This window comes from Artibeus jamaicensis, unplaced genomic scaffold (assembly GCF_021234435.1).
Source record: "Artibeus jamaicensis isolate MK-2021 breed Jamaican fruit bat unplaced genomic scaffold, CSHL_Jam_final contig_60, whole genome shotgun sequence".
Lineage (NCBI taxonomy): Eukaryota > Metazoa > Chordata > Mammalia > Chiroptera > Phyllostomidae > Artibeus > Artibeus jamaicensis.
In genome coordinates, this window is record NW_026521900.1 from 3730108 (window position 1) to 3735718 (window position 5611).

Sequence of the window (5611 nt, forward strand, 5' to 3'; positions counted from 1 at the left end):
GACCACAGTCAACACGCAGCACTGCTTCCCCGCTGTCTCCTCCGCGGTCACTCACTAGGTCCAACCCTGCGCCTGGATTCCATGCGTCTGGATTCCGTGCCTGAGTCCATCTGACCGAGTCCTCCTGTACAACCCCTCACCAGCCGCTGGTTTCGCCCCTTACCGGTCAAGCTGAAGAATTTGTTGTTAACGGACTTCCGAAAAGTTCAATTTTCCGTGTTCTGGCTGTGTTTTCTGTTGCTAATATTTAGTTGTCTCTAAACTTGGTTGTGTGAGAAGGCACCGCACATCCACCTATGCCTCCATCTTGGCAGAAGTCCCATTTTAGGGTGGCTCTTTATCAGTAAAAAAAAGTGCTGCTGAACCTAAGTCCAATGACAGACTTCTCCAGAAACTTCAGACTCACAAAATTACCACAGATGTATTAAAAGATAGACCCAATGAGCTAATTTTGCTAATCAAGCTAATTTTCCCATTGGTTTTACCAAAGCCTTCAATTCCTTTAGTGTCACCTCCACAGAAGTCACAGAGGACAGCTTTGCGCCATTATTTCATCATTACCTCAAACGGAAGGAGTGGTTTTTAGTCTCTTGGGTGTTTAAAGATTGTCATCATTTGTTATGCAAAATAAAATAAAAATTTCATTTTTTACCTTAACATTTCATGAAGCTAAACTTTAGTTATTTTGTTCTATTGACATTTGTAGAAAGTTTTTTTAAGGATTTTATTTATTTATCTTTAGAGGGGAAGGGAAGGAGAGAGGGAGAGAAATATCAATGTATGGTTGCTTCTTGTGCATTCCCTGCTGGGAACTGGCCTGCAACCTAGGCATGTGCCCTGACTGGGAATTGAACTGCAATCTTTTGGTTCACAGGCCCATGCTCAATCCACTGAGCTACACTAGCCAGGGCAGAGAAAGTTGTTTGTTTGTTTGTTTGTTTGTTTGTTTGTTTGTTTGTTTGTTTTTTAAGTCTGTTGCTCAGAGTTAAGTGGCAGCAACCTGCAGAGAGGTACCCTGTCCATTTGATATATCCAGATTAATAGGGAGCTTCTCAACCCATGATGTTTTTTTTTCTCTGTCAGAAGAAAAAATATAAAAGGCATATGGGTATGCCAGATGGTGAAAAATAGGTTTACAGCACCAAAAATAGTGTTGTTTTTATTTAAACTTAGGCTAGTATTGAATGTCAGAAGACGTGAAACCCAGCTCTGAGTAACATTCTCCACATTTAGCATTAATCATGGCCTGTCTGGAGTTCCTACCAGCAAAGCAGGGTGGGTCCACCAGCGTGCCTGAGTGGGTTGTTGCAGGGCTGCCCACCCAGGATCCTGGAGGCCCAAGGAAGAACTGGTGGGGCTCACCGCCGTCACACTGGAAGTCCTCAGCCACATGCTCTCTGACTCACCCACTTTCCTTACTATTGGTTTCTGATGTCCAAGAATCCATAAGACTAGAACCTTGACCTCCAAGAAGTTCTAGACCTCTTCAGCATCAATGAAGGTAACAGCTATCTCCAAAAGTTTCATCAAAAACACTAGCAGCCAGTGTACCTCAGATTCTCCAACTTAAGGGAAACTAGCATCCAAGAGGGCTGGGCTCCTTACCAAGAATGTCCTTATCTACCTCCATCATCTTACTCTGAGTCTGTTGGCTTTTGCTGCAAAACAATCCAACACAAAGCGTAGCGCCTGTAAGGCAATAACTTTGGATTGAGGTCTCGGTTCTGCAGCCTGGCAATCTGGGTGAACTCTGCTGATGCACTTGGCTCACACCCGCGTCTGCAATATCTACTGCAGGGTTGGCTGGGGACAGCTGGTCTGGGATGGCCTGGGCTGGTCAGATCATGTTTCTTCCGCATTGTTTCACTTTCCCCAACAGGCTAACCTGGGTTTGTTCAGAGGGAGGTGGCTGGTTGCAGGAGAAAGCAAAAATGCCCACAGTTCTGGAGATAGGCCTGAACCAGGCACAGTGTTTGGTAGTTGACTGGTCAGAGCAAGGTCAGATATAAAGGCTATATCTCCTGATGGGAGGAGTTACTATACATTGAAATGGAGTGCCTGACTGCATAGAGATATGGTACAAGTACAGTTGACCCTTCAACAATATAGGAGATGGGGCCACCAACTGCATGCACAGTCAGAAACCAAGATTTTCATATGCAAATTGACCATTGAACAACTGGGGTTTGAACTTTGTGGGTCAGTTAAACTGTGGAAGTCAACTGAAAAAAATCCATGCATAAGTGGACCCGCACAGTTCAAGCCCATATTGTTCAAGGGCTAGTTGTATATGAAACATCTCTATCATGCAAAGCTAGGGCAAAAATAATCTTCAATCAAAAGAAGACTCTTCAGTACTATGACATTTCTGCTAAAAGTAACTACAACTTTGAAAAGCCCTTTATTTGCCTTGTATGAAAACTAATTGGAAACCATCTTGTGAATGGAAACCCTAACTTGGAGCTTGTTTCCATGCTTGCACTTGCCCCACCAGAGGTCATCACAGACCCAGCTTCGGCAGTGAGTTTGGGGGGCTGGGAGAGCAGGGCTCACGGCGTGCTCTGAAACACCACCACCACATATATGGGAGACCTCAATCCTTTTGTGGCTGATTCCCAATTTTATGATATCCAAGCCAACTGCTGGTCGGCTGCTCTCATAACGCATGTACCTCCTGCAAATTAGACCTCATCTTGATTTTCAAGTGCCTGATAGGAAGAATACATTTGGATGCAACATCAATTTCCATTACAATAAGAAATTTCAATGTCATCTGTCCACCAAAAAAAGAGCTACCGGATTCTTTAAGTGTAATTTCAACTGTTACACAATTTTAAACGGATGATTAAAAAAAAATGTCAGTTGTTTACCTGTGCTACCAAAATTTCTCCTTGATGGTGACTATGAAGTATTTGAAGTGCTCATTATTATGAAGTCTAGATCAGGAATTGCATGTGGCCTGTGCCAGCATAAAACCTCCTATAAAAAGCTATGTTGATGAAAGGAAACTGGTAGATTGGTTGAAGGCCACGGATCCCTCCTCATGCTAATTGGTATTCACTTAACAGTGTGTCCCTGCCCTTCATTCCTCCCATGGGGCTGGGGTCCGTTTCTCTAGTCCCCTACCCCCACGCCAGAGTCTGGGTTGGTCTTATGACCTGCTTTGACTGATGGAACAGAGTGGAAGTGACTTGGAACTCTCACAATTTGGTCAAGAAGCTTGAGGTTTTTTTGCCTTGATCCTCTTGGAAGGTTCTGGTTGCCATATAAGAAAGTCCTTCTAGTTTACCAGAACATGAGAAGCCAGGAAGGAGAGGAGGCCTGAGCAGTCCTAGTCCACAGCTAGACATGTGAATGAGGCCATCGTGGACCTTCCAGCCCAGCTGACTCTCTCTCTTCAGTGAGTCCAGTCAAAACCTGCAGAGGACCTGGCTGGTGTAGCTCAGTGGATTGAGCGCGGGCCTGCAAACCAAAAGATTGCGGTTCAATTCCCAGTCAGGGCACAGGCCTGGGTTGCAGGCCGGTTCCCAGCAGGGGACACACGAGAGGCAACCATACGTTGATATTTCTTGCCCTTTCTCCTTCCCTTCCTCTCTAAAGATAATAAATAAAATCTAAAAAAAAAAAAAAAACCCTGCAGAGGAGATGGCCAACCACTGCAATCATGACAAATCATAAGTTGTTGTTGTTTTGGGCCACTACACTTTGAGGTGAGTTGTTACACAGCAAAGGCTAACCAAAATGCAAGCTCACTTTTGTTTTCCCTGCAAAGAAAATTTTATTTTATATATCACTGCCCATGAATTTTTGCCATGAATTATTACATAAACGCTGCCTAGTGCCATTATCCAAGTGGCAGGACCATTTTATGTCTGCAGTTCACTTCTGTGTTTACAGAATTTTTATGATTTACATATATACATCTATCAGTGAAGGTTTAACATTGAGATGATCAGTTCATGTCAAAAATAAATCAATAATTTAGACATTCATAGCCTCTAAAGGAGATTTTCCAATGTGCTCACAGAAATGGTCACAGACAGAAAGATTTTCAGAAACAACTTCCCTATCCACTTCCTGCTGTAATTTCCGGGCCATTTTATTTTCCAGTGGCTTTCCTTTGCATGCAAGAAAGGCCCAGATGAGACAAATATTCTTGTTTGACTTGTTTGATGTCCTGAACTTTCCATAGTTCTTTATTTTTCTTCAACCTGTTCATTATAAATTTAGTTTGGCATTTCTGTTCCATCTCTTTGACTCTCCCATCATAGCATTAATTGTTCCTCAGCTCTCCCTGGTATTTGACAGGTTCATTTCAACCATTTTCAAATTCAAATTAATTATTCACTGTAAGCCTTTACCAGCTGTTTTACAGAATGCTTCCGTTCACCTGTCCATGGGAGAAATGCGCTTTTCAAAGAAATTTTTATGACACTTGGTTTTTTACAATCTGAACACCCTGCAATTGTTACAGACTAACACCACACCATGGCTGGGGCATATGGGCCTTGAACGGAAATAACACCTCTTGATAAACATGTTGAACCTCCTGGAGACCCACCACCCGAACACTGAGCTTGAAAGGAACATATGCTCAATTTCTCATTCAAAACCAAAGAGGGGGGGGAAATGGATGGAGATAGAGATGAAACAAAATTGGCCCGACCTTAGTAATTGTTGAAGCTGGGGATTTACTATCTACTCATCTATTTCTGTATATGTATGGCATTTTCATAGTAAAAAGTAAAAAAAAGAAGGAGGAATGGTAAGAATTCATTAGAAAAATGTATGTTCACACAGTCATGCACAGCTTAAAGATGGAAATATGTTCTGAGAAATTAGTCGTTAGGCAATTTCACCCAGTGAACATTATACGCGTACATGTAGATTTATAGCTTACTACTACTGTAATTGTGTGGTACACTTTTATGTGACTGGCAGCACAGTGGGTTTGTTTACACCAGTATTACCATAAACATGTGAATGTGTTGTTCTACCTTATGACCGCTAGATGTCAGTAGATGATAGCAGTTTTTTAGCTCCACTAAGATCTTAGGAGACACGTGGTGTCTTGGTTGACCGAAATGGCCTTAGGGGGTGCATAACTGTACTTGAAATTTAATACCTTTTCTAATAGTTTATATTTAATTTTCTTTACATGATTGCATAATATACAGAGTGAAATACATTTTTCCCCACCAGGCCCCATTTCCACTCTCCAAATATTCTCCAGTTCATCTTTAAATGTTATATAGATATTATATAAAATTTCTGGGTGTGTCACGGGATGAGTAAGGATGAAAAGCTGGGCCTCACCAAACATCCAAAATCCGCACTAAGGCAGTTTTGATGGACTCTAGGCGGGGCTCCAATAGGGCGGGAATCCCTGCCCCCAGCCCGGGCTGCAGGGGAACGAGAAGTCTCGCCACCCCAGCAGCTTGCTGGGCCCCCCTTTCTTTCCTCCCTTCAGCTACAGGCTTTGGTGACTACCGTGTCCAGACTCGCTTGCAAGGTCTTTTCGGGGCTCCGGTCTCCCCGTGTGGGGGAGGGGACTGGGAGGAGCCGAACTGGGGAAGCAGCTTGAATTAGGGCCGTTCCAAACCATCCAGGG

General features: G+C 43.2%; 1 pseudogene; it reads right to left on the reverse strand.

The window, feature by feature from the left end:
* Positions 1–3981: 3981 nt before the first annotated feature.
* Positions 3982–4539, reverse strand: LOC119064080 (probable ribosome biogenesis protein RLP24; annotated as a pseudogene).
* Positions 4540–5611: the final 1072 nt, after the last annotated feature.